This window comes from Thunnus albacares, chromosome 2, assembly GCF_914725855.1.
Source record: "Thunnus albacares chromosome 2, fThuAlb1.1, whole genome shotgun sequence".
In the NCBI taxonomy this organism is placed as follows: Eukaryota; Metazoa; Chordata; class Actinopteri; order Scombriformes; family Scombridae; genus Thunnus; species Thunnus albacares.
This window is the reverse complement of record NC_058107.1, coordinates 13747758-13771984: the sequence shown is the minus strand read 5'-3', so window position 1 is coordinate 13771984 and position 24227 is coordinate 13747758. Positions and strand designations below refer to the sequence as shown.

Sequence of the window (24227 nt, the reverse complement as noted above, 5' to 3'; positions counted from 1 at the left end):
ATAATAAGCATAGTGGTTATTCATTGAGTTGTTTATTATGACAAATCAGCTGCCCTGACGGCTCAGGATCAGACTCTCTCCAGGCTTGCCTGATCCTGAACTGCTGTGCACGTGTGTCAGTGTCAGTGTTTGCATTGTTGCTTGTCACAGGCTCAGAGACTCTTACAATGTCTGCCAAAACAAGACTAGGTCAAAACCTGGATGGCTGGGCCTTGTGTGAAACGCTGAAGGGCTTTTAATTTGAAGAAATTTGAAACAAAGCCTTTTAATTTGAAATGGATACAGGAAGAGGTGGCGAGACTTCGTTGATCAGTCAGTCAGGGACATCCAAGGTCACGGACTTTCAGGTTTATAGGGCTGGCAAAAATAAAATATTTGTCTGGACATGAAGAAAGAAAAAAGAAGAGGTTCGAAGAAGAGAAAAGGCAAGAAGATAAAGGTATGTAAGCCTAAACCACAGGAGAGCATTAGCCTCTTACCTTAGCCGCGCTTGTATACTAAAGTTGCTAACATGCTACCAGCTGTCAAAAACCTAGCTCAAAGCAGCTGTCAAAAACCTAGCTCAAACTAGCTACCAGCTGTCAAAAACCTAGCTCAAACTGGTCAAGCTGGTTGCCAGCTACCAGTTCAAGCTGGATTTTTCAGTAGGGGACCGAATTATGTCGGCACTACCAAGTCTAATTTACGTTAGATCAAATCTGTGCCAAATTTCAGTACCTTGTGGGACTGAGAGTGAGCGCGGCCCCAAGTACAGCTTACTCTAAGCGGGACTGAGAGTGAGCACAGCCCCGAGCATAGCTTACTCTCAGTGGGAGTGCAGCCCTGCAATGAGTTTTAAAAACACACATTTACCATCTCACAAGGAGGCTATGACACTGACAGGACCACCAACCCGTGGATACAAAGAGAGACAATGGATTCAATTTACCAGCCTGCACAGCAGCTAGCAGCTAGTTAGCATAGCTAGCATCATTAGCATAACTATGCCGTGGTGTGTGTAGCCCATGGACTGTATAAAAATGAGGTGGATCTGGCACCGCTATGTCTCCGGTTTAACAGGACAGTGCTGGGCAGGTGACAGGTGTGTTTATGGTGTTTGTGTGCTCTGGAAGACGGTACGCTATGAATATAAAGTCACACAGCTGACAGACTGTTAGCCTAGCATGCTTATCTCAATAACAAAGTTGTTACAGAGAGAGCAAAGTACTGAAAAAAAGGTACTGTTGGGTACCTGTACCGAATTTCAGGTACCAGTAATGGTATCGGTTCAAATGTGAACGGTAACCAACCCTACTGTTAACAGTCTCACTTTGTCTCACTTTTTGCATTGCCTTTGTAAGGGTTAATTCTGAGTCCACAGTTCGGTCTCTTATGAGTTCATCTTTAAGCACTTCAAAGCTACAATGTTCCGCTAACTTGTGCACTGTTGTGATGAATGCTTCCTTTTTTTAATTTTCATCAGTCATTGACAAAACTCCCACGAAATCTCTCAAATTGTCTGATCCATCTTGACCATTCTAACAGATTTGAGAAGTCAAATGGCTTTGATCTGATATTTGTACAGCTGCCACTGCCATTTTGTCTTTCCCCCCGTTGTTTTACATTCAGGAAAAACTTTTATGCCGCTCCGTTGTTTCTCCTCTTCTCTCCTCGTGTGTGTATCTAGCCAGGCTCCGTTGCCTAGCACCTCACAGAGTCGAGCAGACTCGCTGGCTTTCTCTGTCTTTGAGAGCATGCATCGTTCATCGCTGTTTCTACACTTATTTTGCGCTACTAAGGTGCTCCCCAAGTGTCTACTCACTGAGAAAAACATTTGCAGCATTTAGCAGAGTAGAGCACGGAGATTTTGAGTTCTTTTTTTACGCTCTGACACCATGTATAATGAAGAAGACAGGACGCCATGGAGTTAGGTGAACCACAACAATTTACTGAGTCACCTGGAAGACCTTACACTGCATTATGGGTACTGTAGTCTCTATTGCCACAATCTCTTCATATCCTAACAATGTATTTGAATTTGTTTAAATTCCTAATAGATAGATAACTTAACCCTAACCCTATAGATAGATAGATAGATAGATAGATAGATAGATAGATAGATAGATAGATAGATAGATATCAAGCAGCCTTGCCATTCAAGGCCAAAGTTGGTTAATCACATGGCTTCTTTGATTTTCATGCATTGCCTCCATTCAACTGTGATGCTGATGGGTACCAGGGGCATGCGCGGCCTACAGCTAATGTAAAATAAATGCCTTAAAGGGCCTTGATCAGTATGTGCTAGAGGTGCTTGAAAGAAGAAGAAAAAAAAAACACATGGAAAACAAACCACCCTTGAGTGCTGCACGCTCTTCGCCTATTTAGGGCAGCCATGTCCAGCAGTGGATTTGAATATGCATGACTATGCCAGCTACCCTTGCAGCACTACTCTGTATCCAGGCACCAGCCTCTTTTCAGAGAAAGAATACACATGCATCTCATTTGAATATGTTACAAGCCCTGTCATGCACAATAAATACATGTCCATGAAAAATATTTATCGAGCAAATGATGAAATACCCCAAAACTACTCCAAGTGACACTGGGGTCCTGGAGCACACAAGTGGATGACTGCCATTAGCTGTAATTTGAGGGTTTGAGAGTTAACCTACTTTCACCTACTTCACTGACAATGTTGAAAAGTATTTAGGTAAGTGAATTGCCATTGATTTAATGCCTTTCACCATATGAGAGATTACCTTAGCAGACTGAAGTATTAGTAATACAGACAATATAATTATCTATGAAGTCAAGTCAGTCATTTCCAGTTGATTGAGGTCATGACTTGATGAGTATGTCAGCATCGCCATTGCCTCAAATCCCTCTTGAACACTAGGCACAGATGCATCTGCATGATAGCAATGAGCTCATTCGAGAGAAGCCAAGTCTGCACATTGTATCTCAGAGCCACGGGGTTTCTGCAGAGAATCCGACTCCATTCCAAGCAACAAGTACTTGTATAATACACTACTTGTAAGCCAGGGAGCAGGAGACCTCCAGTTTACATCTTGGAGACTTGGAAGGTGGCAACATAGTGGATGTGAAGCTATCTTCCTTGGTCCCTGTGCTAGACTGGCTAATTAAATACTAAGGAAGGAATAAAATCTTAATGAGAAACACAAGCTTGTTGTGGTGTTTGGCACTGACCAGCTCCCTCTTATTAGGTGTACTTGCCCATATGTGCTTGGGTGAAGTGCCCATTAGAGCCTTCCCTAATGGATCTTCATCCATGGCACTGAGATGCTAGTGGAATGTACGTTTCGGCAATTTCCAAACTTGGCAGATGAGCGGGCCGTGCTATGAAATTTCTTAGCCACAATAAATATTTTATGCAAATTAAAATTAAATTCTTTGCTTAGTTTAAGCAATTTCTCATGTAAGTAGTGTATCTGTGAAGGAGATTACAACATTTGCTGGTTTGTTTATAATTTAATTTTTTATGTTGTGGCTGGCGGTGGGGAAAGACAGAACACCTGTGAGTGTTTATAATGTCCCATCTCCCTCACAGCTGCTCCTTTTCAAAACACCTCACTGGTGCAATAATTTCATAAAATTTCATGATTTACCATCTGGTAGACTGAGCTATAAGCACATGCAATAAGCATTTGTATGGCGCCGGTCCCAGAAAGGTACAATAACTGTATATTTTAACTTAATGGCTTTTCGGGGCATGCAAATTTCCACAGAGCAGATTGCAGAGATGCTACAATGTAAGTCTGGCCCCGTCTGTCTGCCTCTGTCTCTCCCTCCCTCTCTCCCTCACATTCCCTTCTATACAGTACATGCCTCCCCTATCATGTGCTATAAAACATCCACACACAGCAGCCCTCTATTGCTTCTGTCTTTGACTGTGAAGCAGTCCATGTCACAATCTAGATATCAAACTCTGGAGAATGAGAGACACAGTAGGAGGTACAAGCAGATTATTTTCCTTTTAGCATCTAATGTCTCTGCATTTGGGTAATTAAAATGATTACTACAACAATTACACCAAGTAATTAGAAACTAATTACACTGGCATTTTTTGTGATTACAGGAGCAGATGAAAATAGTGTTCAAAATTAAATTCATTGCATATTCATGGAAATGAAATTAAATAGTGCTGGGTGGATGAGATAATAGAAGCTTGGAGAATGGCGTTCTAAGGGTTTTGGGGAACCGTCTGTGGCTAATGCTCTGAACAGGCATTTTGTTAAATCAGTGATAATCTTTTAATGGCCTTAAAAGAAGTTCATATTTAGAATACTGTCATATGCACTAAAGGGTGTGATGTTTTTCTTTTTCTCCATTCTCCATGGCGCTTGGAATGATTAAACCTTTCAGCTGTACAGCACAATAGAAAACATTTAATCATTATCTACTCAAATGAAGGAAGAAGCAAGACTCTTTATGCCTCCTTTATGTTGCTTCATGCACAATGATTAAATTAAATATCCATTCCTGAATTCATTTTTTTTCTGTGCATCATCTTCTTTCTCTGCAAGCCCTTCCTTTCTTTCTCTCTCCACCCACCCCTCCCTCCTCCTACCTCCCATCTATCGACAATAGTCAGGGCTTTAGCTGCTGCCATGATCGTGTAATGAGATTCTTCAGATTAAATAGATTTCCTGTTAAACTTGGGGCTTGGTAGATAGGGTGTCAGGAATGAATGGTTATTAACATTTAAATATATCACAGAATAAGAGAGAGCGGGGTGTGAGTGAGTGAGATGAGGGGAGAGAGAGAGAGAGGAAGGGAGACAGAGAGGGATGGGGGGAAAAAAAACAACAATATGAATTTTTCATTGTTATCGAGTATGGATTTTCCTCTTCACCAGATTTCTGCAGGACCTGATGAAACCAAAGTAATTAGAGAGACACAAGTGGGGCACCTAAGAGCCATTACAACAAAGAGAGCTCATTGTTTATGGAGTAATGCCAATACATCTCCACATGTTGGAAAAATAGAGAGTCTATGCATGGTTTTATCTGCTATCCCAGACCTGTGCTGTAGATTATTACACAATATTAACAATGTAAATTTAACTGACTGATGTGCTTGTGAAGGGACTCATCATAAAATTGATGGTGTTGTGATCTATCACCATCTTGTCAGCCTGGTCTTTTTTTCTTCATATTTTACTATTGCTCAAAGACAGGACGAACCTGGAGAAGGAAGTCAGAGTGATCATACTCAATATCAAAACCTGACTATGATGAAGAATGACAGCATTTGTCTTTGTTAATACCGTAGTGAAATCGTAATAGGAATTATTATAGCAATACAAATGATCAAGTAGCAGCACTAGAGGTTGTAGGTTATTATGTGTCCATCACACATACTAACATCAGAACTATACAGGCTGACATACTGTCAACTACACTATATTGATTCAAGAAATAAGTTTTTTTTTTTTTTATACAACAGTTAATCAGACAAAAGCAAAGTTATGCTTGAATGTCAAAGCACACACTCCTTTATTTTCACTTGACTTTCCGGATTTTCTAACAGATGGTACAAACTGTTACGCTTATACAATATTCCAACTCTAAAAGACAGATTTTTCCATATAAGCCAGGCACGTCAACGGGCGGACAGGTGTGCTATTTACATAACACTGTGACTTGCTGGCGAGCAGTCTCTGTAAGTAAATGTCACATATCCGCTTTCACTTGAAGTCGAGCGGTCCCAACTGACATCCATCAAAATTTAGTCCAGTCCAGTCTGTGATGTGTTGACGCCCGTTGACATTGTTCACTGAGTACATAGCAGGTTTGGTATTTGATCTGAAGTGGTCAAAAGTAAATGTTACCTCTCTATTCTTATACATCATTCTGCAGATGACTTGAATTCATTTTGTGTGTGTATGTGTGTGTGAATGGGGGGGGGTTGTTTATGGGGAATGTAATGTTTGTTTATGCAGTTGTTACTTAAATGTAAGATCTCATATATATATATATATATATATATTACGCAATTTAGGGTTTCAGTCTCAGCAAACAGATAACTGAGGTAGTATCTTTCATACCTGTAAATGTATGTGTGTTTTTGTGTGAATGACACACAAATAAAAATTCTACTCTTGTGTTTTGTTGACATTGGCATTTCTATCTAAAACTGTGGTAATGTGGCATCCACTTTTGAAACACTGTGGTTTCCTTTACAATATGTAGGCTATATAGTTTCCATTTTACATTGATAAATGTAATTTCTGAGCTTAGATATTAACAAAATGTTCACATTATATGTATGTAAGATTCTATGTTAAGCAAAGCTGTAAATCTTAATATTTGTATTCCTTTATAGTGTTTGGAAATACACCTCAGATATGGAGGATTAGGATTTTTTTTTTTTTTAATATTTGTGCATTATCCTCCAGGAACATATGTTCAGTATGTCAGAATACCTCACATTGACTCAGACAAATCTGGTATCTGTTCTCCAGTGACATTAGCTACAGTACTGAACTGCAAACTCAACTGTAATTGTATTGTAGCCTAAAAAGCTCCTTCTTAAATTCCTGCGCTTGCTTTACTGATGGGAATGATGATGACAAAGCTGCAGAATTCAGCTGTTTTTGTGGTACTGAGCTGTAGACTGTTGTCAGAAACTCTTGAATTATCAAACAAACAAGACAGGAGAGGCGGCTTGCTTTCCCTGGAGTTCAGCACACTACAAGTCATCCTTCATGTTGGGCCAGCACTGGCTCTGTGAATGTGGAAGCAGGTGTGGTGGCAGGACAGTGGAAGTCCCCTCTCCGGCTTTGCCTTCACTGCTGCCCACTTGTTAATGACTGGGCTGTGGGAAGCTAGTCCTTTGTGTACGCTGTTATAAAGCACTCAAAGCTTCCAGGATGGCAGCAAGCTCACTCCTTGGCCCCAGGGCACTCTGTGGAGAATAAGACACACCTCATGCTTTGTTTTCCTGCTCCACGGGATCCCACACCAGAGGAGAGCCAGAGTATAAAAGGAGCAGTATCTCAGTTCTTTCTATTAAAAGTACTATAAGTTATATCTTTGCTTACACATTCTCTCAGGTAAAGAAAGTTTTCTTGTTTTTTAATGCACTGTATCGAATGTATAAAGTCATACATAGAAAAGTTATTTTACCAGAAATGTTGGGGATATTAAAACATTAAGCAGAATTCCTGGTAACTGCTTTCAGTAAGTTTAAATTGGTCCTGACAAGCCACAATTTGTCTAATAAATTTGTGCATAATTTTGGTTCATAACAGAGATTCAAGAAAGTCAGGTAGAACGGGATGGAGTTTATATCACACATTTAATCTCAGTGATATCATGACTTTAAGGGAGTAGTTCAGCATTTTGGGAAATATGTGATATCACTCTCATGTCTGTCTGTTATATAAATATATCAACATCAATATCTCTTTTGCAAGAGAGACCTGAGTACAGCAGAGAGAAAGAAAACAAGCATAGGCAGGCATAAATATGAGGCTACAGCCAGCCGCCAGTTAGCTTGGCATAAAGTAGGGAAGCTGCTAGCTTGGCTTTGTCCAAAGGTAACAAAATCTGCCCAGCAGCACCTGAAAAGCTCACTAACTAACATGTTATCATTTTTTCCATACATACATACTTACCCTGTAAGCAGCTACATATTTACTGTACAGACATGCAATGTTTCTATCTAATCTCTCAGCAAGAAAGTGGTTTTGCATATTTCTCAAAATGTCAAACTGTTCCTTGGTTATTAGAAATATTATATATGTTAAACTGTTCATATATTCAGAAAATGTTTTGCATGTTTTTGGATGTCTTCTGCTCATTGATACAAAATACTTACTCAAGTTAGAGCCAACCCTGGTAACCAATAACATAACACTTCAGGAAACAATGTTCAGGTGCTAACAGTGCGTGTGGCCTGAATTTGTACAAAGTGTGATCTCATATGATTTCAAAACCCTGTGTCCCCCTTCAAATTTTCTAATTTTCTGTGGATCGATAGCAGCTTCTGTACAAGTTCATCAAGTTCAGTTCTGGTTTGGTTTGTTAACCTCCTGCTTTTCCATCACAGACCATCTTCCCAGAGTTTATTCAATTTATATTTAGGCTCTCAGAATTACACCCATACATTCATTTGACATTGTTATCAATATTTATCGCATTTATCCCACAAACATACAGGATTTCACTGGTCAGTTACAGAGACAATAAGACTGCAGACCAAGAACTCATAATATTTTGGTTCCAATTACTATTGATTTTACAATTGGTTTGCAGCAGGATGTTGTTTTATTACTAATATATTTAATGTGCAAATCAATATGAACACTTGCTTGGCTCATTCATAGGAAGGCCATAAAATCAAAGATGTGGACTTCAAACAGCAGCAGACACTTCTGATCCTTCCAGTAAATGACTGCAGCAGACGCTTTAATGCAGTGGTTAAAGGCATGTTGCTGGGAGTCCTAAATAAAAACAATGAGGAATCATTTAACCACTGGCTTATGAGAAAAACACACACTTCTGCCTACTATTATCCCTACATTGTACACACAGCAGGTAAAAGATGTGCATTTGCCTTTAGGTCGGCAAGTTGTCACATATTTAAGAGCATTGTGACTGTATTGGCCTGTAGCAGGGGCTAACAGAAAGCCAGCTGTGGGGTTTATCTCAACAAAAGACCGTCAAATGTAAGTGCAATTACTGCCACAAGCAATAAAACAGCCACTGCATTCCATAGCAACGGTGAGAGGGCGCCTAGGAACCTGAGAGCTCCGCCGGCCTTCCCGTGTGGGCCTCAGTTTGAGTGATGATGGCACAACATGATGGAGTAAGGCATAGAGAACCAGACCGTGTGGAGTACATTTATAATCTGTAATTGATAATGTAATAAAGGCTGTGAATAGGCTCAGAGTGACTTCTCTCCGTTTGCAGTCACTGTCATGGCAGGCTTGTGTTTTTCATGCCTGGATGGAGGTTGCTTGGCAATGTGGGTTCATTCTACCAAAATTACCAGCGTTTCTCTCTCTATCGCTCTGCTTTCTGTCAGCTCACTCTTTATCACAGACCACCTCTACCTCTTTTTTCGCTCCGTGGACTGTGTGACATGGAATTGACATGTAGGTTTGGAGGCAACATGATGCTATTGAGCTGTGATGTAAAGGTAGCTACCAGGCTTCCTAAATACATCCATGCTAGAGCGGGCATGGAGCAGGGGAGCAGGCAGGCCTCACCGCTGGGTTTAGCTCAGCTGTAGGCCTGTTAGATCAAATGAACCGCTCCATGCATCTACAACAGCAAGGTCAGGCTGGGGATCTGTAGTGGAGCAGGTCACGTGACCGTGTGGGATTTGAGGCTGCTGAGATGGAAGTCAACGTTTATGAAAGCTGACAATGATTAACCACGTAGGGGTGTTTTCACATGGAACTGAAAATATGGACTTTCAAAGGGTCCATTGGAGTGACACAATACATGGCGCTGTTATGTAATTGGAGACATTTGGATAAGATGCGTGGGACATATAAATGATCATTAAAAAGAAACGGTGCACAGCTGTGTGAGTGAGTGGCACACATTGCCAGTGGACTCTTCAGAGGCTGCTTGCTACTTGACAGTGTGTCTCGCTAAAGTGCCGAGGTTGGGGGGTGTTGGTTGTAGGGCTCTAAAGTGAGATGGAGGTGCACATTGGTCAAATCGAAGGGTAAAGTGGTAGCTTTGGCTGCACTCCTTCCTAATGCCCTACGGCACCTCCACCATTAGCATTCCCCACTGCGACTTGAGTTCATAAGACTAATGGAGTTGCTACCTGGGGACATTAATTGTGCGTGACACCACTCGGGGGCTTTTGTGCACTCACACTAATATCACTGCGCCTGCCTGACAAAGCGCCCGAAAAGATTACAAACAAACCCCAAATAACTGCCAGTGTTGTGTTGCTGTTTGACAGGAGAGTATGTGTGAGTTTGGTATGTGTGTGTGTGTGGAGGAATTTGGGGGTCGAGGAGGCTCAGGTTCACTTACAGGATGTTGTACAACCTGAGGAGCCAAGTGATATGTTAAAGAAAAATAAGTGTCTCGCCCAAGTGTAAGGATGACTTCATCATCACAGGACAACTCCCCGACAGTGTTACGGCTCACATCAAATTTCTCCTTCGCTGTGACACATGCATGACATCATGCAATAAAAATGCAGGAATGGCTGTAAGCAAAGGCTGTATGTGAAGCCCCCAAGAGGGTCTTCAATTCACTGGGACTAAACAGGCAGGGGTGTAATGGAGGGGCTGTGCAGAGAAGTGCCTCTCTGTCTGTGAAAGTTAAAGCATATTAATGCATACTGAGCTATCTGTTTATTAGGACCACCTGTACAATCTAGTTCAATCCTTTATAACAGCTTGTCATGTTTAGTTATTGTTGATACTGTGTCAATATTGATTCGACTTTTGTTTGTTCCTTTCTTTGTACCGAACTGCATTACACTGAAAGGTTTAATGCTTTGTCCACCCCATTTACATATTTGAGGGGGACAGAATATTAGAAACAACTATTGCATTGGACTGCATTAGACTGTACAGGTGTACATAATAAACTGCAAATAAACAGTTTAGATTGAACTCTTACATAAATAAATAAATGCAAGAATTACAGTTTTGCATCCACAATATTCAGCATAGTATATTTTGCTTTGAAAACATTGGTATGTATGTACAGTATAGTATAGTATTGTATGATTTATTTTGTTTGTTTGTTTGTTTTGGGGGTTTTTTGCAAGGGACAATTACATTAATAGTTAAAACAGCAGTATTTATATAGTATACACGGAATACATGCATGCACATATTATACTTAATACCATGCACTCTGCTCACATGTATGAGTGTATTTTGCTAAAGCTAATTTCTAACTTTTGTCCTTTGATGACATTAAAATTCAGTACATTTTATATATTTCATTTTGAATCAAACATAAAATTCACAAAGGACAACTTAACAGTAAACTATTACAAAAATAATTTCAGCCTCACTTTGTGGAACTTTCTAGCATTTCTTATATATTTCCCAGTGGAGATTTTCATATTGTTGCACCTCCTGAAAATGCAGTGGATACATTGTTGGATACAGCTGAATGTTTTCTGTCATATGTTGCATCTTAATTATAGTTTAATAAAGGGGATGTTAAAGTTACTACAAGGAACTTTTAACTGGTTATGAACCAGTCTCACGATGCCTCTGATGCCTCTGTATCACCTACATAAGCAAACAAGACCATCAGCGAGTAGTTATTCTAAATGCCTGCTGCCGGGTCAGAAATCAGACCAAACAAGTTACAGCAGGAAGACCGGAACAGCCTTTGTTTACATTACATGTAGCATGAATGAAGAGAGCAAGCGACAGCGTAATGAGACCAAAGCAGTGAATCTGAGAAAAAAAATGTTATTTTCTGATTGTTTCACAGCAGTTATGTTCTAAAGCACTAATGAACACGCCCACACATCCGCACAACCCTGCAGGAAAGTGCCACAATGCCGGATTTGGTGTGAATGCAGCCTTACATGTAACCTAGGAGTATGAACAGTACTAAAACAAAGTTTACTTTGCTTCACCATCATCATATTATAATTATTAATCTTACATAGCCGCAAATAGATACATTTCCTCATCATTATGCATCCTACAAACAGCTGTGTTTCAAAAAGAAAAATAGTATTAAAAATAAGTAGCATCTTTCTTTCACTCTCTTCCAAAACAAATACATGCACTAGCCATGATCTTTATGACACAAGGCTGTCGTCATGGGAAATGCAGTCTTCATTCCTGGAAAACACTACTGCTTTTGTCCACAGGGGCTGCTAAATTATACACAAAATAAAAGTTCCTTGTAGTAACTTTAATGGCTTGATGCGGGTGGATGCTGGTGCTGTTGAATCAGAAGGTGAATGGTATGTGTGATAAAGTCACAGTATGCAGGGACATCAGAGGTTACAAGTTAAAGGGTTAGCATTTTCTATTTAAGAATCACATCATATGTTAGAGTAGTTGAACTACTGAACATGAATACAACTAAACTACTGTTCAGGTACATGAAAAGAAAACACACAGCTAAGAAAACACTGAGTTACATTGGCTACAACTGTAGGTTTCTATGATTTTGCAGGTGATCGTCACTATTTTGAATCCTCTTTACATATTAAAACTAATACAAATCACAGTTAAATTGCGATTGTGCTGAAGATACATTAAGCTATAATCACAATACGTGGCATACTTAGAGGCTCAGCACAATATTCTACCATCATTTTCACAGTAATTAAAAATCTTTGATTAGACTGCAGCTATAGAATATCATCCAAAGTGTTCAACTCACTGTGGGTCTTTAAACACAAAGAGTAGGTAACAAACCTAATGAGATGTCTGAGTGCCTATCAGTAAGATTTTTTAAAAAGAGTCGCATGTTGTATGGATTTATTGTGAGGAAAGGGGTAAAGGGTAGCGGCCCCTCTCCAGGGAGTCAAACCAATTTACACTTCCATAATTACATTTGTATTTACATTAGGACACTGAAAGTTTGATTTGTCATTTCTGATTCTTTTTTTTTTTTTTCATGTCCATTCTCTTCATTGCTGGCTGGAAAATCATTATCCGTTTTTGTCATTGCATGTACTAGCAAGCCACAATAAAGCAAGAGTCATGTAATGAATGTCAAAACTATTTCCATCAGATATTGTGAAATATGGGTTCAGAAGACCCATTCAAAGAGATAATATGATAATTTGATTTCTCAGATAGGCTGAACGGAAATGCCTTGTCTGGACATTTTGAAAAGCAGAATCCATTACTTATTCTTAATTCACCCTGGCATAAATTAAAGGATTTCTGCAGGCCATTAACTCATCCATTAATACCCAGGGTCAAGATTATTGAAGCCCAGGGTAAGGCAATATGAAGGGCTATTTCTTCAAGACGTGTCATCTAATGATTACAGTAGGGTTCTGAATCCTCTGCCATTAATTGTAAAATTATCCCCTCCTTTTGCTCCAGATAAACAGCAGGGAAAGATAATAGTCGCACGGGTAGATAATCCTGTTGCAAAAAATTAATTTCCATTTCATTTGTTTTGTTATGTTTCAGGCAATTTCAGGGCCGCGGTTGATTGTTTCAGAGGATATGAAGTGTAAGAACAGGGGAAACTACTGAAAGGAGGTGTAAAATTAGGTTTGTGTCAGCACAAAATTGAAACCCGCTGAGCTATTTTTAATTTGGAGTGTTGGAGTGTATGATGAAGGTGGTTCCAAATGCAGAGGAGTATGAAGAGATAAAAACAGGGTGCAGAGGCTCGGCATGTGCACAAATTGCTGTCCCGCTTGCCACCGCAGACATAATATATATCGTCCTAATTTGTTTCCTGTGTCCCCGCAGTGAAAACACAATTGTCACAGAATGTGCTTCTCACTCCGGTTTACTAAAAGCTGGAGTTTTTTTTTTCTTGCCAGAATAAATCCACACAGAGACTAAAGCTTCTGTAAAACTGATCTCTGTAAGCTGTAGAAATATGCTCATGTGCTCAGCAGCTCTCTGCCGATTTGGGACCTGTGCAAAAGAAGATGAAATTAAGGCAAATAAAAATCATATTAAAGAATATTACAGCCTAACAGCCATTAGTCTACAGCTTCCTGTCAGCTTTTGATGGATTCCTCACTTAGTTCAATGAATGGTCTAATGACATTGATAAAATCACACGCAACCAAATAGAAAGCCGGTGTGTCCCACTGATGCACGTGTGATACAGAGAACAAATTCACTTAAAATGTTTACAATTATTCATGGTTCCCAAATTTTTATACGATATTTACATCTTAGGAGAAAATATATAATGCAAACAACCCCCACAGAAAAGAAAGAAATCTTGCATGTGCATTAAAGCAGCTTATAACTCTCAGGATCCAGCCACACTCTGACATACTAAGGGGAATTAATTTTACAAGCAGGGAGTTCCTCCTTATTGCTTCCTGGTAGTGCCGAGGCGTCTGGCTTCAAAAATGATTCTGACATACACATGCACAATAGATGAGCTGTACGGATGCTCACAGCCCATGAATACAAAGCCGGACCTGCAGCCAGCAGCAGAGTTGAGTGGACTGGAAATCCTTCAGTATTCACTGACCTCTTTGCTATCTCATCCTCTCTCAACTATTTTTCTAGTTTGGGGAAAACACTTTCTATCACTGTCAGGTTGGGCAAGGATAAAAACTCTCTACTAGCGGATTAGCTGTCTGCCTGCTCCGCCGCTGTACTGCAGCAATAAAACACAGGCGGGCACAGATCTTGCACAGCTCCCTTACCTTTAGTTTGAAAGCTGAATTGGGAATTGGATTTATTTTGTTTCATAATTTTAGTAGACAATGACTTCCGCTGTGATAGATTATCAAATTGTGACCAAGGAGGTTACATAGACACACATGGAGGATTTACAGTGGTAGTTTATGGCCAAAAAGTATAGGAATTTTCTTTGTGAGAAGAAGCTTTAAAGACAGAAAGCTTATAACCATGCCTTCCCTTTTATTATCTGTGAACTGGTGCTCTTGCCTTGTTTGTCTTTAAAAAAAAAAAAAGTTGTACTGAAATGTGCAAATAAGATGGCATTTCTCTGCAGGCTGCAACGTGACAGTGCAAAAAGATATGAAACCGTTCAATCTATTTAATTAAGACAGCTTAGTAGTGGCACCCGGTTGCAAGGTGTTTAAGCTAATTACAGTATTAATTACAACATTAATTAAATGACATAATTGCCTTTCAAAACAATGACTCCTGTATCCCTGGTAAGGTAAAGGGTTAATTTACTGTGGAACCAGGCATGCATTATTTACATGCTCGGATGAATAATACATTTAAGAAGTGGGCTTATAAATTTACTGGCACAAAGAAAAGCAAAGCTTAGTAGCTAAGCAAGGCTGATTTAAATATCTGTCTTAAATGAATATTTCTTTGAGTTATGGTCACACCACTGTGGGGTAAATCTGTTTTGGTGGTATCTGTGGCCACTCAGGGGAATAAACTTCACTGTGTAAAGAAATCAAATGTGTAATTTCATTATTCTCCACTATATCCACTGCTGCATGATACATTAAAATATTATTTACAAATGTAATCACAAGTGTAACTTTTGTGTTTGAAAAGAAATTCATATTACTTGAATATGTTCAGGTAAGGCATCATCCACCATGTCTCATTATATTTTCTGCCATGTTTAGTCCTAAATGAAGAATTTGGATTCTCATATCCACAATCCATCCTGCTAGTTCTTATTGTTCAATAAACTTTTACATCTGGTGTATTTGTATCTTGTGTATTTTTGATTTACAGCATAATAGAGCAGAAAATCTTTACATATGTGTACCCGAGAGAGAGCAAGAGCATGTATGTTTATGTCATTGTTTTTGTATGTGTGTGTGTGTGTGTATGTTTTTTTTCAACCCAGCGACTGAAGAGGTAAACACACACACAAATGAAAGACAAGGAGTAAAAGGTAGAGCTGGGAAGGTACCACGCTGTGCCAAAAACACTTTCAATTTCCATGGACCAGACATATGAAGAAAAAAAATTACATCTCAGTCTGACGAGTGACTAATCAAGGCGAGCGAAATGGTGCTGCAATAAATTACTCCACTGTGAAATAAACCACACAAACAGACTGATGATAATAAATGTAAATTATTTCTGGGGAGAAATTTTCCTGGTACATGAGTAATATGAACCATCAGGAAGGAGTCTTCCTTAACATTAATTACAGAAAATGACAAGTGAGCTGACAAGTAGGAAGGCTCATTATCTGAAAACATATTCACAACTTCGCAATTTGCGCAAGATGGACTCCAGCTAAATTAATCTCCTTTCTTTGCATGAGCCCCTTCTAATTTTCATGTTATTAACAGGTTTGCAGTATCACTCAGTGCTTGTCACCCTAATCAGGTTTTTCGGCGTGTTCGGGAAACCGTGGAGTCATTTGAAAAGGATCAGGCCTCATAATGTGCTCTCCATCACGCGTCTGAATCTACAAGGTTGCTTTTAATAAGGTTCCTTAATCATTTCTCCTTTTTGCTCAACTTTTGGCCTGGTTGGCTTCTATTATCACTCTTTTCATGGAGAGGGACCATTAAAAGAAGAGCAGGCTTATCTAAGAACAGGAAGTATGGCAAAGAAATTCATTGGGTCATTATGGGATAGAAATTTCACATGACCTCCTATAAGCTACTTGTAAATGTGATTATGTATTGTTTTCTTATTTTTAATTGTTTAACAAAAACATGTGAATTACTCTCCTGTGAAAACTGCAAACCAGAGAAGTTAATCTTTAAATCCCGAATCTGAATCCCGTGATAATTTTGAAGACAGTTTAGAGTCATGAAACAGTGGTTTTGGCTTTTACCCCCTAATGAGTGAACAAAAGCTGTGTATTTGTGTCCATAGTCTACCAACAAAATCAGTTTAATATCTAATTGAAAGGAACCCTGATATAATTTGATTACAATATTAATTAAAAACGGCTACAAATGTGAGTCATATTGCAGTTTCAAGCATTCGTCAGCTATAAAAAAAGATCTGGAAATCAGTATTTTGATATTTGGGCTTTTGAAGCAACATGAGGAAATTAATAAAGCTCCACAGAAAACAATCGTATGCGTCTTCACTCATTGGTCAAAAGCTGCCAAAATGTTTATTATTTCAAAGGCAACAGCTTTGACAGTTTTTACAAATCAACCCTGTCTCCTGGAAATTAAGTTTATATATTACAAATTTGCAGCAGCAAATACCTTTTGAAAGAAACCTAATGCCACCTCGATTTCATTTTCAATCAACATAATGTTGTTGATCCCCATTATGCCGACAGAGACTAAATGTTGATACTGAAAGTATGTGTTAAAAGGTAAAGTATTAATATCAGCTTGTAGCAACTAAAGCACAACACAAAACATGGTTATGTTGGTTTGGTATGATTATGAATTTACACACTTTTAAGAGATTAAGTTCAGATTAGGGATAAATCATGGTCATTGTTAAATATTGACTAAGTTCAACATGACTTGAAGCACGACTCACAACATTTTCACTTTATCAACATTTAACTGAAACAACAATCTTTCCCTAATCAAAGTGCTTTTGCTGCCTAAACCTAACCCCACATGGATGTGACTTTGTCCATCTACCCCGAACACCTCCCTAAAATGTCTGTGTGGTACATACTGTGAATATAGCACTTCCTACACAAAATATATATATATAAAAAATACCAGTACCTGGCATGTAACCTAATGTGACCCAGTGTTCGGTGTTTGCTGTCCTTTTTAATCAAGTGCAGCATTATTTTGTCTCCTTTCTGTACTGCAGTTCTCTAGATTTTAAAATAGAGAGAGGTGGTTACAGTAATGCAGCTGCACTGAGCTATTCATTTTTCATTATTCAGTCCTATAGGAGATGTGGATCTGGAAGAGGATAATACCATATACCTGTTATGTTGCCTGAATGTTTTCCTGATGCAATGGGATTTTAAAAGACACCTGTAAATGTTTGTATTACTGTGGCTATTTTTGAGTTCCATTCATACATTTTTCTATTGTTTTAGAATTTTCTATGTATCCATCATCCTAACACCTCTTACCCCTCTATCCATCTAATATCTTATATATCTATGTGCACAGGGCACCAGCAAAAACAATTGTAAGCAATGTTGTGAGTTTTGTCTGCCTTGAATTAATAAATCATAGCAAATATGAGATACAGTATCTGCATGTCCAAAATGTAATCTGGAAATTTGCTGTATTGCAAACCCAGTTTAATTCACAGGTATCCTCATGATAGCTGAAGCAGAAATGCAATATGTCATGCAAAATTAGTTCAGAGAGAATAAGTTTCAGGGGGAAGCAAAATGTTATGAGGGAGTCCATAATGGCAGAGGCAGCTTTATCTGTGCTGCTCTCTCACACACACTCTAATTACATTTCACAGATTGTACTACAATAGCTGCTGGTAACCTTTAGTGGATGGGCTTTTCAATAATGCAAAGTACACATTTTCATATCTATTTTTCCCACTGTGCTTCCCATTTTTTAATTTGCTGAACACAATAAAACAAAGACTCGTCGTAATGTGCTCCTTTGCTCAGAAGGCACCCAACAAGATAAAAATACAAAGCCATCTCTCTGTAATGAAGAATGAGCTTGCATGCAAACCAACAGCATAATGTCTGACGTTTCCAATTTGAAAGGCCATTTGGTTAGTAACTGTAAAACATTCCTTTGTTTCTGAAACTTCCTTTTTATATTTATCTCCCAGTTCAAAATTCATATCATTTGCCACAATTTAGCCTGCAAACCCAAATAAAATACTGCATCATACACAGATAATACTCGAGTATACATCAAGTAGAAATTTTAAAACAAATATGTTTCAGTTATTGTACAACTTGTTGCCCATTGTTCTGTAAATTACAAAGATACTGTTATGGATGCTATAATGGTATACTGGTATTGCATTAGAGATTGGAGGCAGAGTGAGGATTTAGTGGTTATCCAGATATGTGTCCACTGTCTGTGTTACACATGACTTTTTAATGCATACTCTATGTGTGCAGGATGGGGTTTTAGGTCCTAGAAACAATTTCTTATTGCAGAGTGCTCTGGATACAGAATTGAAGCCCCAACTCATTTACAATAAAGGTGCAGTGTGTAGAATTTAGTGGCTTTTAGTGGAACGGACTTGGCAGAAATGGAATATAATGTTCATAAGTATGTTTTAATTAGTGTATAATCCCGTGAAGATAAGAATTGTTGTGTTTTCGTTGCCTTAGAATCAGCCATTTATATCTAAATAGGGAGCGGGTCCTCTTCCACCGAGCCCACCATGTTGCACCGCCATGTTTCTACAGTAGCCTAGAACGGACAAACCAAACACTGGCTCTAGAGAGGGCCTTTTTGCGAGTTTCGTGACAACTCTAGGTTATGCTTGGAAGGGGAGGGGGGAGGGGTATTCAGTTGGTTGCAATCTGCAACCTCACTGCTAGATGCCGCTAAATCCTACACACTGGTCCTTTAACAAAATCAACTTGAAAATGTTAATGAACCAAAAAAGGACAGCTTTTAAATATTGCTTTCTTCCTTTGAAATGAGTAACACTGCCTGCGAACTAAATGTAAAGCTTAAATTTGGGAATCTTCTGCTTTTAATGTCTGTTCATATTCAAAGCTGCATGGATAGATTGTAGTCAGAAGAAAGAATAGGCTAAAACATTTGTATTGTTTTAATTAGGGAAAATATGTAATGGCAAAACTTTATTTTAGTGCTTGTCAATATGGAACCAAATGCAGCCACACATATTTTAGTCTGAGGGTGGTACCAGGAGAAAAGTCATGTTGTTACCGAAACAAATCAGCTGTACTTTGTTAGGCTCAGCTGTCTTTTTTATGCCTTAGACAAATTTGTCAGACTAGTCCAGAAGCAGCTAGTCTGTTTTCTTATGTGAGACTGGGTGACAAGAAAAAGAATATATAGAGTAGACAGGTGTCATTAAAACAAGTTAAGAAATGAGAAGTGTCATCTTAAGCAGCAGCTCTGCCTCCTTTATATTCAACATTCTGCAACTTCTTTCTCCTACTTGCAGATAATAGCAGAAGCAGCAGTACAGAGATGAAACTCCCTTTAAATCAGCAGTGAGAGGATTAGTGTGCCATACTTCATGTGGCAAAAAGCTCATTTTAACTAAGAAGTGAAGATTCATTATGAGAATTTCTTTTAATGATGCTGTCTGCAGGTGGAATTATATACTGTATTACACTCTGCAGAAAGTCTGGATTGTGGCCGTTTGCCTCATACACAAATAACATGTTCCTTTGATCCAAATCAACTATGGCAGCTGCTACAAGGGATTTTTAATTGAATGATTATTGTATTAAATAGTTGCTTTAATGGAGCGTGCACCTCTGCAATTATTTCCGCTTTAAGAACCTGAACCCTGGGCAGGTCTTTACAGCCACAGGCATTTGGTACGCTTCCAAATGAGTGGTCACTGTTGGTGTGAAGTCCGCCTTTCACCTGCAACAGAAACATACAGTGAGGCCAAAGTAATATGCAAATTTCTGTAGAGATTTATATATGCACATACTGTATGCAACAATTTATACAGACAGTTTGTCCACAAATGCTTGGCTGTGACTTGGGCCTGGCAGCAACATCACTGAACATATTCACCACACAGAAGGCACCGTTCAAGTCTCATCCTTATTGCAAGTATAAAAAAGAAGTCTAATATTACTAATAGGACAAATCTGAGTAACTTCTTTAATCCTGTGATATTTTTCTCTGATAGGATCAATATTTACCAGAATAGTTCCCTTATTCACACAGTGTGATGAAATATTGAATGTATCAAAGAGGTGATAATGTTAGCCATAGTCTTTTCTAAAGCCAAGCACGATCCCAGATTATGGGATCATTTATGAAAGATTCTTGTGTTGTCTGAGATGATATTTCCCTGGCATCAGAGAGATGGAAAGCCCACATGATAAAACACCAGAAATGGATTCTTGCACTATTGTAGAGGCACAATCACTAAAAAAAAAGGCTTCAGTGTTGAGGCTCTCTTCATGTTGACTACAGTATAACTTATACATACAAACAAATATATTTAGAACAATACAGATGGGTGTATCTGCTATCTCAATTCAAATTTAGCTCTCTGACATACAAGGACTTGACATATTGAGATACACAAATGACTCAATTCAGCAACATCCGAAACCATTTTTCCACATGTTCCCAACCAAAAGGTTACATGTGAAAGTACAGAGATGAGATAAGTGCCACACATGGCTCAACATATTTGGGCCAAAGCTTCACTATATATGTTTTGCCATACATTTATAGTTGGAGGGAATTTTTCTCTTGGAATGAAGCTAGCAATGAAAGAAATGGCTCAGATAAGAACACATAGCTGAGGGCTATATATGGCTATATGGCACAACATGAAAACTTTTTAAATTCGAGTAGACACAGCAGTGCTTTGAGCTAAGAGCTTACATCAGGATACTAACATACTCACATACAGTGCTTGCATGGTGATGTTTAGAAGATAGAATGTTTACCATGCTCAACGTCTTAGTTTAGCGTGTTAGCATGCTAACATTTGCTAATTAGCACTAAACACAAAGTAGCTGAGACTGATGGGAATGTCATTAGTTTTGGAGGTAGAGGAAAGGTGAGGGGATCATGTAAGGGCCATGAATGTGTGTACCAGATTTCACAGAAATCCATGCGATAGTTGTTGAGATTTTTCAATGAAAAACAAAAATGTCTCCTCCTAAGTGCCATTATGCCTCCAACAGATCCCAGCCACAAAAATATTTTTCATAGGGCCCAGTTTTGGGCCACAAATACGTTCACTGTTAGTGACATTATATTCTTGTGTGCTTTGTGCCAACTGTGGACCACAAGCATAGCTGTTTATTTGGCCCACATCTCCATTAAAAAACATTTGCTGAATAGGTTTTTTATATATACACACTGCTGCTTTGTGGATTATTATAATGCATTTAATTTAGGTATTGCCAGGAGACAGCCTGTATTATTTTAATTGCCAAACAGTTATTCTGAGATGGCCAAAAAATCATATTTCCTTTTGTTTTTCAACATCGACATCAAAGTGGTCACACCAGACTACCGCCAAGTGTTGCCAGCTCAAACAAAGCTCAAACAAAGGTTGATTAGACGCACCAGTCTATAAAGGAGAGTGAATGGACTCTACATTCCAGAGATCTGCTTAGCAAAAAGCAGCACTCTCTACCTACTGCAATACATACTTTCACAAATGATTTCATGCTTGCTAAATAGCATTTTTCAGTTTGTTGATTTCTCAATTAAACATGAATATTGTAATAAACAGTACCAGTATTCTGTGAAACACTGCCATTCATGTAAATGAATCAAAAATTCTGTTTTTCACTGCACCATCTGTGCTGGGCGATCGCCAGTGTATTCAACATGTCTGTAAGGCCATTGTTATGTGCAAGACCTTACACATCTGCAAGAATACACATAGATGGGACACACAGTGCTATGGCTGCAGGGCATGGAAATCTGAAGGTGGTGGGCAGAGGCAAGGGGCATCAGTTGTCAGCTTTTTCAACATTCATCTGATGTGCTTTGGAAACTACACACAGGACCACGTGACCACAAAAGCCAGGGCAAAACAAAGACCTTGGGGGCATTACGATGCTCAGCGAGAAAAATAAACAAAGTCAACATGCAATCCATTTAATGCGTTCATCTAAATTTAATTTTTTAGTCAATGGTAAAATGTGACTCCAAAAACATTTTGAAATTCATATTAGAAATTTAAAATGTAGAAATTAAAACTTAATTATGTGTAATATTTAAAAATTCAGTTGTACAACAATGAGAAATGGATTAAAATAAATGCAGTAGCCAAGTGGCCATGCCAAGGAGAGTGGCAGTTGGTGGAGCAGGGGTAACATTAAGCACAGACAATATTATTTCCTTCCTACATATCTTTGGGTCAGACAGTACCCATTTCTCATTTCACTGTCTTTGATTTAATAATTCACCCATACTCTGGAAAATGAGGAACACGAGTGATCGCTTTCTTACTTTTCTCTGAAGTTAGCTTGTCATTGCTTTCTCTCCTCTTTAACAGCCGTACCCAAACTTAAGTCCACCCTCTCCCCCAGCCACTCTGAAATCCATCACCACACATCTCTGTCAGTGCTGGAGAGACTCCGAGTCGGGAGCACTGAGTTGTCCATGCTCACCCAAGCACCAGTGGACCTCCGATGGGGAAATGCTTGGCTGCAGAGAAACCTGCACGAAATTAAATTCTCCACTTGGCTGACTAGGGTGACTCGTCCTGGTCTGCCGGCCTGTTCCTTCATTATTCCTGGGCTGATAACTGACTGAACGGGATGTCTTGTCTGTTTAATGCCAGCTCAGCTGCTTCATGGGAGGAACGGGCTTGTCACTCTCCGCTATAACGCACTGTATTACCATCTCCACTTCATTTATTTGACTCAGATTTCGTACGCCCGTCAAGCCACCCGTCCCCCAAAAGACACTTGCAATTCACCGCTGCTCAACCCTCTGCATCTTTTAGGAAACTATTCAAAATAACCTGTCTAAAATTTTCATTAAAATGTCATTTAGATGTCACACAGATGATTTAGATTGGAAACAATAAAGGTGACCTTAATTGTACTTTTTCATCCCATGTAGTTTTCTATAGAGATCATTGGATGCTTGATTCTTCTTAATGTGTACTTTTTATCAGTAGATAAACATTCGATTAATGTTTTATGGCTTTATGCGCATTGTGCACAAAACAAGGAAAAAATACCCATTGACCACAACAAATGCTAGCACAGAGGTTGTTGGTGGAGGATCAAACAGTAAGCTTTGCTTCCCTGCATTTATGAGCATTGAGTTAAAGGTTTCTGCATGAGGGCACTGTATGATTGAACGTTGTGATATGGAAACACAGGCAGGCAGCCACTGTCAAAGACACGGCTTGCACTTGACCCCGCAAGCACTCAGCCCGTGGCCCCCACCCACTTTAGAGGTTCTAGAAATGGCTTTCTCTCCTCAGCTAGCTTTGTGGCATTTGCAGAATTGAAATGAATATATCCTTTCCTAATGCACTGGTATGTAGCATGCTAATCATAATTCATAGCCTTAATGTAGGCTTTTAAGTGCACATGGTGGTGTTGAGCCTTCGGTGCTCATAAAGGCTAATCAATGTCTAATGCTATTGTTGTATTGGCACACAGTCACTCAACATACAGCATCAAACATAATCAAAGGCTTGCTTTAGAGCAGAACCATCTCAGAGTGAATGGTAATAAGTGTTAGGGGAAAAAAAGAGAGAAATCAGTATTTGGAAGTCATTAAACATCCAACGCCCACTCCTTCTGTGTAACCACAAAGCCAATAGCATTGTGGGACAAAATGCTTTCCAATGTGACAATTGATTGCTTTTTGAGATAGTTGTTGGTTGATTTCATAATTGGTATAATTTTTCACAAGTACATGAGTGTCATGCCATGATGGGCTTTAGAATCCTGGTAATGCAATGGCCTGTAGTTCAACCTTAAGATCAATAATGTATTAAAACCAAGAGCTTATTGAAATAATAAAAGGGTTTTCGCCAGGGAAGAAAGGCAAGGAAAGAAAAATGCACCAAAGAGAAGTACTTGATT

At 39.0% G+C, this 24227-nt stretch overlaps 1 long non-coding RNA gene across 1 annotated transcript; it reads left to right on the top strand.

Moving 5' to 3' along the window:
• Positions 1 to 237: 237 nt before the first annotated feature.
• Positions 238 to 24227, top strand: LOC122970545. The gene is made up of 4 exons (XR_006399246.1): positions 238 to 439; positions 6988 to 6992; positions 13630 to 13635; positions 24216 to 24227. It is a non-coding gene; the product is annotated as an uncharacterized LOC122970545 (long non-coding RNA).